This window comes from Schistocerca cancellata, chromosome 3 (assembly GCF_023864275.1).
Source record: "Schistocerca cancellata isolate TAMUIC-IGC-003103 chromosome 3, iqSchCanc2.1, whole genome shotgun sequence".
NCBI classification, from domain to species: domain Eukaryota; kingdom Metazoa; phylum Arthropoda; class Insecta; order Orthoptera; family Acrididae; genus Schistocerca; species Schistocerca cancellata.
The window spans coordinates 213,314,575-213,326,360 of NC_064628.1; positions in this window are offsets into that span (position 1 = coordinate 213,314,575).

The following is an 11,786-nucleotide window of genomic DNA, read 5'->3' on the forward strand; positions in this document are numbered from 1 at the left end:
TTTATCCAAACTTTCCAGCAAATATTGTGGACTGTAAGTCTTCAAGCCACTTCCTGTCAATAGTATACCGATGTACCCAAAAAAAGACATTAGAAGGTGAAATCCATCTACTCGTACAATTACATGTCCCAAATCACTGCCTTCGCTTCTTACAATATCCATCGCCTGCAGATAAAGCGGCTAATCGAAAGTGACAAAACACCACCTTTGACAATGTTTTATAGATTTTTTTTTCAATGCTGTTAGAAGAGATGTATATCTTGTGTCTACAAAGTTGGAGGATAATTTAAGAATGGGAGGAACATTATTTTTGAACGAACCGAGTATCGGTAGGATCTCACATTGAGAGAACGATACCTTCAATCACTCAGGGTCGTCGAAATTTAGATCCTTGTGTTTAAGCCAACATCCCCAGCATTGGTTTTTGATCGATACTCAGCTGGGTTACATCAACTGTAGACAAAAATTCAGAAGTTGAACGTCTTCTTTCTCGATCAGTGTTCTTGCAAACTCCATAGCTGTGTATGGAGTGACTGCCGTGATTCCTCCATGGAATGGAAAGTATTCAAACCGTCAATCGTGCAGATGTTAAAATCGGCTTTATCAAAGATCAACTGGATGAATCCTTCACTGGTTATGTTAGGAAGCTCAGCCGAGGACTTCTCAAATAGGGAAGCTTCCAGAAATTGAGCTGCGAATCCAATGGCACTAAGCATGTACAATAAGTCGTGATCCGAATCTTTTGATATGAATGTACTGAGTCCAGTCAATCGTGAAGATAGAAACGACCGTGGCCTTACTCAGAAATTGCAGCACGTGACAAAGCAACACATTTTTTCCGATATATTTAGAGTTCCTCGTTTGTTTTTGAAAATCATTAACTCAAAGAAATGGAGCAATGATTCAGGGATCACTGATTTGACATCTGACAAGAAATCATCAGGTGGGGGCTATTGCGATGTTTCATAGACTGTGTACGGATGTCGTCACGAAGTACATCTTCAGCAGCGTGTACAATTCTCGGACGCTGTTCTCGTGGATATGATAGCTTGCTGTGATAGAAACTACCAGGTAGAATCTTATAGCCTGTACTTTTGGAAAACACAACTGTGCTCTTTTATGTTTTTCAACAATCATTATTTCTGCACCATACTTCCGGAAGAGTCGGGTTTTTATGGCTCTTACATCTGCTTCCCAGCCATTCGTGATTTGGTCCTTTAACTCCTGCAAAGTAAACTGCCACTCTTCTGACTGTTCGATGCTGGAAGAAATCATTTCCATTGCTTCGTCTGTCTGTGTGGATCCAGGATTTTCTTGTTTTCCACAACTTCTGATTGGCCGGTAAAAATCCCTCTGACAAGACATTTGATATTGAGCCTCTTTAGCACAAAGGTCCTCATCACGGATACGTTCCAATGCTTCACAAGTCCAGCCATCACCTCGCCTTTCAGCAACCTCAATGACAGTATCTCTTATAAAGTTTCATCACTTCATGAAGAATGTTTGGCTTTGTATAGGGAACTTGCTAATTTCCTTCAAATTAACATGAATTTCCCCGCCACAATAAAAGCAGTGTTTATTAAAATCAAGTACCGGTATCTTCTTGTATGATCGAGGATTCGATGTTGATGGTTCAGGGCCTTTTGTAAAAAAACAGTCTAATCGGTTTTGGGTTATTGTACTTCTTCTGGCAAGCTTTGTGCAATTTAACTTCAGCCAGACCAATTAATAAGTTAACGATGTGCTGCGATTCTCCTATCCTTTCTGGATTGTAGTAGCGTTTCCACTTCTTTCTGATTCACTTTAACCGCATCACCATCTGCCAAATGGCCGTCGCATATAAAACACATATCTGTACGATCTGGAGCAGTCATTTTAAATGCACTGGCCGCACAACTAAAGTAAACTAAACGAGGAAACGAGATTTTTTTGAGAACGCGTCCCTCACACAACACAGGAAGACTGGGGGCGGCTAACAATGGAAACAATAACAAAGAAACGGAGGAGATGGCAGCTTCGGCTGTTTAAATGTCAGTTGTGGGAAATCTATGGATACCTCTACACCCGAAGTTGGGACAGATGTATGTCTTCCTATTGGAAATTTCGTTTCATTGAATAACTCTGACTTAAAAAAAAAAAAAAGAAAAAAGCTTTGGTTTTCATGTATATGAACGCTAAATAGGTCTAAAACAGAAAAACTAGATGAATTTGTAACATGAAATTTCATGCTCTACAGCTCTGATAACTTGACATTTTTCATATGGAGTAGCCGTTTCTGAATTACAGGCATTGGAGCCGCACTTTGACAACTGACTGCGGCGAAACGGCTGCACCGGTTTTCACATTTAAGTAGATCATTTGTCGCAAAATTAAATGCTCTATCATTTAGGTATTTACAAAATTTTCAGTAGGATGCATAGCTTCCGAGTAATAGGGGAAAATCTGGAAAAAATGCCAAAATTTCGTGTTTTTTTTCTTTCTTTTTGCCACAAAACGTTGTCAATGGGTTTTTGAAGGCCGAAAACATGGATGCTACGTACTCTCAACTATATACAGAAGATGCGATGTTGTGCCTAATTTTTTGCAAGCAAGGGGCCTTTTTTGTGACGCCATTACTGGTCTAATTGGCGAGTACGGCGTGAAGCGTCCGAAAGCAAACACCCTGCGACAGTTACGCTCTAGGGAATGTTTTCGTGGCATTCTCTGGGTGATCTCAACATTCTCGAAGCCACAGTGGATCAACACAACTACGCATCTGTCCTTGCTGACCAAATCCACCCCTATACGCAGTTTGTTTTTCTTCGCTACGATGGTATGTACCAGCAGTGCAACACAACTTGTCACACAGCTCGCAGTGTACGTGCGTGGTTCGAAGAGCACCAGAATGCGCTTACGTACTCCCTTGGCCGCCAAACTGCCCGGATTAAAACCCAATCGAGAATCTGTTGGACCACCTGTTCTCGCCGCGGATCCCTAACCGAGCAACCTAGCGCAGCTAGCCACAGTACTGTGGTCAGCATGGCTCCACATCGATGTCAGTACCTTGCAGAACCTCACTGACTCTGTTTCTGGACGTCTCGCAGCGGTAGGCGCTGCAAAAGGTGGTTATTCTGGCTTTTGACAGATGCAAAATTGTTAAGGCTTTCGTGGCCACTTGTTGACGAACTGCCTATTGGCTTCTGTCTCGGGTTCTTCGGCCAACGTTCATCTAATGATTTTACTGACGTTTTGCCAGCAAGAGTGGCTGGCATTGTCAAAGTTTCATCCTCCATTGCCGGTGGTGAACTGCAGCCGAGCTCGCGGCCGCAGACTATATGTACCTGGCGCGCCAACGTCCGAGGGCTTCTCCACGGTCAATTCCGGTGCGGTTTTCCTCTTGCTACCTGCGAAGGTCGTCGCTGCAGTACGGGAAGCCAGGATCCGTTTACCTTAAGGCTTTGCTATTTCTTGTTGAAACTGTTCGCGTGTTTTTGTATTTCTACAGCTTCTCTGAACACGCGCGTGTGATAGTGCTTCTCTACAGCCAGAACTTCCGTGTCGGCGAATTTTATGACGTGGTCGGTCTCACTCATTATGTGCTCTGCCACGGCCGATTTCTCCACCTGCCCCAACCTGCAATGTCGCTTATGTTGTTTGATCCTGGTGTTGATTGATCGTCCAGTCATTCCGACATAAACTTTTCCGGTGCATGGTATACGGTATATTCCCGACATTGCTAGTGGGTACCTTTTCTCCTTTGCCGATCTAAGACACTCTTTAATGTTCCTTGTCGGTTTGAAAATCGTCTTTACGCCGTGTTTCCGCAATATACGACCGATTCTGTCCGTCACTCTGGGAATGAATGGCAAAACGGCCGTACCCGAAATTTCTTTTTCTGATTCCTTTCTTCGCCGAGTGTTTGGCTCTGTTACACTTCTAACTTGTGGAGTACCCATTGCTCCTCAGAACACTTTCCAGGTGTTGCATTTCGCGTCTGAGCTGCTGCGGCTCAATATTCGTCCTGCTCGCGTTACGAGCGTATGAATCATACCTCTTTTCGGGCTCGGGTGGTGGTTTGATAGTTTGTGCAGGTATCGGTCCGCGTGTGTCGGTTTTCGATAGACGCTGTGTCTCAGGTTTTCACGATCCCTTGTGACCAGCACACCTAGAAATGGCAGTTTTTTGTCCTTTTCTACTTCCATTGTAAATTTTATGTTGGCATGGAGGCTGTTCAAGTGTCTTAGGAAGCCACCGAGCTGTTCTTCACCATGGCTCCACACAACGAAAGTGTCATCGACACTCCTGCGAAACGCAACTCGCCCTTTTTCACGTGATATCTTCCGAACCATGGATGAAGAGTATCAGACGGATGCCATATTCCTTGACTTCCGGAAAGCGTTTGACACGGTGCCCCACTGCAGACTCCTAACTAAGGTACGAGCATATGTGATTGGTTCCCAAATATGTGAGTGGCTCGAAGACTTCTTAAGTAATAGAACCCAGTACGTTGTCCTCGATGGTGAGTGTTCATCGGAGGTGAGGGTATCATCTGGAGCGCCCCAGGGAAGTGTGGTATGTCCGCTGTTGTTTTCTATCTACATAAATGATCTTTTGGATAGGGTGGATAGCAATGTGCGGCTGTTTGCTGATGATGCTGAGGTGTACGGGAAGCTGTCGTCGTTGAGTGACTGTAGGAGGATACAAGATGACTTGGACAGGATTTGTGATTGGTGTAAAGAATGGCAGCTAACTCTAAATATAGATAAATGTAAATTAATACAGATGAATAGGAAAAAGAATCCTGTAATGTTTGGATTGGATTGTTTAGGGGGGAAGAGACCAAACAGCGAGGTCATCGGTCTCATCGGATTAGGGAAGGATGGGGAAGGAAGTCGGCCGTGCCCTTTCAAAGGAACCATCCCGGCATTTGCCTGGTGAGATTTAGGGAAATCACGGAAAACCTAAATCAGGATGGCCGGACGCGGGATTGAACCGTCGTCCTCCCGAATGCGAGTCCAGTGTGCTAACCACTGCGCCACCTCGCTGGTTGTGTAATGTTTGAATACTCTATTAGTAGTGTAGCACCTGACACAGTCACGTCGATTAAATATTTGGGCGTAACACTGCAGAGCGATATGAAGTGAGACAAGCATGTAATGGCAGTTGTGGGGAAGGCGGATAGTCGTCTTCGGTTATTGGTAGAATTTTGGGAAGATGTGGTTCATCTGTAAAGGAGACCGCTTATAAAACACTAATACGACCTATTCTTGAGTACTGCTCAAGCGTTTGGGATCCCTATCAGGTCGTATTGAGGGAGGACCTAGAAGCAATTCAGAGGCGGGCTACTAGATTTGTTACTGGTAGGTTTGATCATCGCGCGAGTGTTACGGAAATGCTTCAGGAAGTCGGGTGGGAGTCTCTGGAGGAAAGGAGGCGTTCTTTTCGTGAATTGCTACTGAGGAAATTTAGAGAACCAGCATTTGAGGCTGACCGCAGTATAATTTTACTGCCGTCAACTTGTATTTCGCGGAAAGACAACAAAGATAAGATAAGAGAGATCAGCCCTCATACGGAGGCATGTAGGCAGTCATTTTCCCCTCGTTCTGTTTGGGAATGGAACAGGGAGAGAAGATGCTAGTTGTGGTACGAGGTACCCTCCGCCAGGCTCCGTATGGTGGATTGCGGAGTATGTATGTAGATGTAGATGTAGATGTAGAATGTGACTGGGCAGTGTACTTCATCAGATTTTCCTTTAGTCTCGCCTCCATTATCAATCTCAACGTCGGAAGTGACAGGTTTTCGCATTTACCTTTGGCTAGCACAGTATTTGTGCTGATTCAGTTGCAAATGAACAGGATCTCCGCTGTAGTCCTCACTGGAAGACCCGGTCTCAGCGACACAATCGGATCTGCCTTTCGAGCGGCGTTGTCCATTTCCGTTAGCATTTCGCGGAGGGTGGTAGGCTTTTCCGAGATTAACCGGCAGTGCGGGATCGCTGTCGGCGATCAGTACGCGCTTCTGCCGCCGGGCGCTGCAGCGCACGTGGGCCCGCGGGGCTTATCGCAAGGTGGCGGCGGCAGCGGCTGCAGCTGCAGCAGTAGCAGTACATATGACAGCGACGCCGGCCGCTGCGCGCGCTCGCCGCAATCATCGCTGCCAGCTTTATTAGCCGCGTTATTAAAACGCGTAATTATTCAGCAGCGCGCCTTGGTTTCGCTGCATTAACGTGTGCTGCTGGGTGTGTATGTGTGTGTGTGCATATGGGCGCTGCGGCCGGCCGGGCCGTTTCCCAGGGTGCGCGCACTGTTATATTTTGATTCGGCGAGTGGCGCAGGGATGCATTATCTAACGTTTAATTGAAAATGCGCCCGTTCTGGCGCACGCATGCACACGCACATACATACACACACACCACACACGCTCCTATGCGCGACGAGTGCGGGCGCGAACCGTGCCACGCGATGTACGCGTTCCCCGTTTACCTCCAAAACGCATTTCGTCGTTGATGCATTGCAGGTCAAAGTGGCATCAATTCATAAGCCTCCGCGACCAATAAATGCTTTAATTATGAAGCGGCCAGGAAGGGGGGCATTTTGATGCATAATTTAGAGGCGCTATCTAGCCCATCGATTCGGAACCGCAGCGGGCCTCGCGATTTGCCGGCGATTCGTCGTGCGGTCGGCGCGCGGCGCGCCATTGGCTCCGGCCGGCCAACGTCACGTGGTCCCGGCCGCAGTTCATTAGCGCTCGCGCCGCGGCTGTTTAATTAATAATGCATAAGTTTATAAATCAGCGTTTGCTTGACCCCTCCGCGCGGACCGCAGCGCCGCGGACGCATTTGCATGAGTGGCAGCAAACTCGCCGCGATGCGCGCGCCCGATCTGGCGCTCCCATCCTGCCGTGGGGCGCTCAGCCCGCGCCGCCTGCGGCTCCACCGGCGCAGGCTCAGAGGGAGTGCAAAACACGGATCGTAGAGAAAACAAGAAAATTAAAAATAATGTTGAAAAAAGGTCAAATATTTTGTAAAATGATGTGTCTACCAGCAAGAAATAAGAGGGTGGCAAAAAGGCACAAAAAATGGTCGTTTCGTAAAAAGCTCACCCTGCTTCTCGACTTAGTCTGCTTCGAGGGATATACACTTGGTCCACCGATCCTCCAGCTTTTTAATCCCATCAGAAAAATAGGTTCTGTCACACTCTGCAAAATACTCGTTTACTGCAACCATCACTTCCTCATTTGATGAAAATTTCTTACCAGCAACGCAATGTCTCGAGCCAGAGAAATGCGAGAAGTCAGTTGGGGCTAACTCTGGTACATACAGAGGACGAGGAACTAATCTAAAAATTAGTTTGTGCACTTTCGCCAGCGTTATCGCTCATATGTGGGAGGGTGCTCCGGTAAAACACCTGTTTGCATGCCAGCCTTGGTCTTTTCACAGCCTTCCAAGGTTCAAACGATCCAACAACGAAGTATAAGGTCCAGTTATGGTGCTGCCTTTTTTAAAAGTAATCTATGAGGATTATTCATTGGGAATCCCAAAACATCAGTGGGCATCACCTTACCAACCGACAAAATGAGCTTTTGCGATTGCAGTCTTTCTCGGCGCATTCCACTGATGAATTCTTCTCGGGTTATCAGCCAAGTGGTGGCGTCGTCTTGTCGCAACGTTTCAATGAGAGAAGAATTCATCAGAAAAATGGGCTTTGCTTCTAGAGTGTACTTTCACCAGCATTTGTCCATCGTTTTTGTTGTGTTGGCAGAAGGGCCAACACCGTGTTACTAGTAGAGGCCGAAATGCACGCGTTTTAGCTCACGCAGGCTGGCGTGAGGAGGGACGAAGTATACCGACGTGAGGTCTGGGACATGACAAGGAATTAGAATTCAGAAAGCGGACGTAATTAGTTTGATACTTAACTTTAATCCATTAATGATGAACGTCGCTCTTGACGGTACATGATTCACAATATTATCTGTTCAGAATACACGTATAGTAACTGAATATGGCGCCTTACTAGGTCGTAGCGAATGACGTAGGTGAGGGCTATGCTAAACTGTCGTCTCTGCAAATGAGAGCGTATGTAGTCAGTGAACCATCGCTAGCAAAGTCGGCTGTACAACTGGGGCGAGTGCTAGGGATGCTCTCTAGACTAGACCTGCCGTGTGGCGGCGCTCGGTTTGCAATCACTGATAGTGGCGACACGCGGGTCCGACGTATACTAACGGACCGCGGCCGATTTAAAGGCTACCACCTAGCAAGTGGGGTGTCTGGCGGTGACACCACAGTTTTGACTCCCGTTTTGACTCTAGTTTGCAATGATGGATCCAGGTTTTATCAATAATCACAAAGCAACGCAAAAAGTATTGCGGATTGCGATTAAACGTCGCCAGACATTGTGCTGAAACGTTGTGCTTTTGGTCGAATGCAAGCAGTCGCGGCACTCCCCTAGCACATAGCTTCTTCGTGGGCAATTCTCCATGCAGGGTATTATGCACTCGCTCAGTTGAGGTACCTACAGTTTTAGCAATCCCAAGAATTTTTATTCGGCGGTTTTGTGTTACCATATTTGGATTTGGACAGTTTTTTTCTTTGTGGTGTCCTCGACTGGAGGGCCAGAGTGCGCTTCGCCTTCGGTGCTTGTCCGATCAAATCTATCATTATTAATCCAAAAGCACACTGAGGTGACAAAAGACATGGGGTACCTAATATTATGTCAGATATCCTTTCGCCCGGCGTAGCGGAGCAACTCGACGAGATATCGGCTCAACAAATCGTTGGAAGTCCCCTGCAACAATAATGATCCATGCTGCCTGTATAGCCGTTCATAACTGCGAAGGTGTCACCGGCGCATGTTTTGTGCACGAACAGACCTCTCGATTACGTCCCATGAATGTTAGGTGTTATTCAAATCGGGCGATCCGGATGACCATTCACTTGAATTGACCAGAATGTTCTTCAAACCAGTGGCGAGCAACTGTGCACCCTTGACATAGCGCATTGTCATCCATAAAACTTCCATCGTTGTTTGGGAACATGAAGTCCACGAATGGCTGCAAATGGTCTCCAAACAGCCTACGGAACCGAGACCCAGTCCATTCCACGTAAACACAGCCTACACCATTATGGGGCCACCACCAGCTTGCGCAGAGACTTGTTGTCAATTTGAGTCCATGCCTTCGCGCGGTCTGCGTCACACTCGACCCCTGCCATGAGCTCTCACCAACTGAAACCGGGACTCGTCAGTCGTCTAGTGCGCAACCGATATGGTCGCGAGCCCAGGAAAGGTGCTGCCGGCGACGTCATGCAGTTAGCAAGGTCACTCAGGTCGGTCGTCTGCTGCATTAGCGCATTAACACCAAATCTGGCGCACTGTCCTAACGGATACATTCGTCGTAACGTCCCGCATTGATTTCTGCAGTTTCACGCAGTGCTGCTTGTCTGTTAGCACTGACAACTTGTGAGGTAACGGGCGAATTGTGGCGCCCAGAAAATATTTTAAGTTGGCGTGGCCGCACAGGACGCTCGTCAAAGCCGCGGCCCGGCAGCAAACACATGGAGCCGAACGTTAGTGAGCAAGAGGGGTGGCCGGAGCACGTGGTCCATCGGCCGCGTGGCTGGGAATTCCATGTTGACACTGTGACGAGGACGGCGCTTTGTGTCGAAGCAGATGTCTACGCCGGGAGTGCTAAAGATGACGGACTTTGTGAACCATAATAGCAGACATTTCACAGTTCGTACAGAAATTAATAGTAGCCAGATGAATCATGATACCTCAAAAAGAAACATGTACATTACCATCATTTGCACGACGATTCTGATGGTGTAATCATATTCTCAATATTTTTATTAGTTTAAAGTTTAGTTCAAAAAATAGTTCAAATGGCTCTGAGCACTATGAGACTTAACATCGGAGGTCATCAGTCCCGTAGAATTTAGAACTACTTAAACCTAACTAACATAAGGACATCACACACATCCATGCCCGAGGCAGGATTCGAACCTGCGACTGTAGCAGTCGCGCAGTTCCGGACTGAGGCGCCTAGAACCGCTCGGCCACCGCGGCCGGCTAAAGTTTAGTAGCCGACGATAAATTATACAAGTAACACCCAGCAACGAATTTCCAAAATCTAAATGGTTCATCCGATTTCGTCGATCTACATGTCTTTAGAAAGCTATTAGTATAAACCTAAATTGTTATGCATTACAGGCATGTAACTTAAATAGTACATGAGTTCCCAGAATGAGATTTTCACTCTGCAGCGGAGTGTGCGCTGATATGAAACTTCTTGGCAGATTAAAACTGTGTGCCCGACCGAGACTCGAACTCGGGACCTTTTAATCTGCCAGGAAGTTTCATATCAGCGCACACTCCGCTGCAGAGTGAAAATCTCATTCTGGAAACATCCCCCAGGCTGTGGCTAAGCCATGTCTCCGCAATATCCTTTCTTTCAGGAGTGCTAGTTCTGCAAGGTTCGCAGGAGAGCTTCTGTAAAGTTTGGAAGGTAGGAGACGAGGTACTGGCAGAAGTAAAGCTGTGAGTACCGGGCGTGAGTCGTGCTTCCGTAGCTCAGTTGGTAGAGCACTTGCCCGCGAAAGGCAAAGGTCCCGAGTTCGAGTCTCGGTCGGGCACACAGTTTTAATCTGCCAGGAAGTTTCAGTACATGAGTTATTGGAGGTCAAAATGGCCGATCACTATCGATCGCGTCAGGCCATAAGTACTCTATAGTTACACGAAAAAAACGGCAGCAGCACGCTTATAAATATATTGATTCATCTATGCCTTTGTTAATAGCCGACATATGCTATTCATGAAGAAACTTCTCAATTATTTACTGTGTGCTAGAAAGCACAGAGACATTAGGCCCCTGGACTACATTTTGCTTCTTTTCTTTCGATATATGTTTATTTAATTGTTTATGTATTTAATAATGTGTGTTAGAGCGTGTTTATGGTCCAGCCGTAGGAATATTTATTTAATTTCAAGTATTTAAATGTAAATCCTGTACTTCGAATATGTTTCATTATGTGACTGTGCGTTGGCATGAAGACATAGCGCGAGCGCTCTAGCCAATCACAGTGCTCGTGAATGGGGAGACTGGATGGAAGCGAGTTTCCGGAGAGGACACGGGGAGTCCTGAGCAGGCGGTAGTTCTGGACAGTACGGCACTGGACACGGGAGACGCGGACAGTACGGCGCGACGGACGCACTGTCGGCGGCAAGACTGGGGCAGTGGAGCAGTTTGCGCGTGGTCGCCGAGGATAGAAATATTTCGGAGTGCTGACCAGTGCTCTCTTGTGATTTCCGTGGCTGCTGCAGTGAAGAAATAGTGTGCGTTTAGAAGTAAATATCTCGCGAGCTATGTTGTTGCTCATAACTAATTACGTGCAGTAGGAGTCTATTGTTTCCCTGTTATTCAAATGATATGTTATTTAATTGCTGGACCATCACCAATAAGTGTTTTACAGAAATATACCGCATTCTCAAAAGTACTTCTACTATCGTACGCATCATTTAAAGTCGTTAAGACAGTAACTGCAAATGTTATTTAATTGAAATCTTTCATTTATAAATGTATATGTTACATTCATAATTCGCAATTGCCGAGTGATGGGAACCTTCGACCATTCGATTCATGTGTGTATTCTTATCGTATACTTTGGCCTGTAATGCGGCAACTACGTATCCCAGCCCCTAGAGAACGAAACCAGCCAAAACTTTTAATTTTGCAACTTTGAGTCGGAGGGTGCGTAGTTAATTCGAAAGCCCGCAAACTCTACGCAAACGCCGCCGTTCTTGTCGTTAACTGAA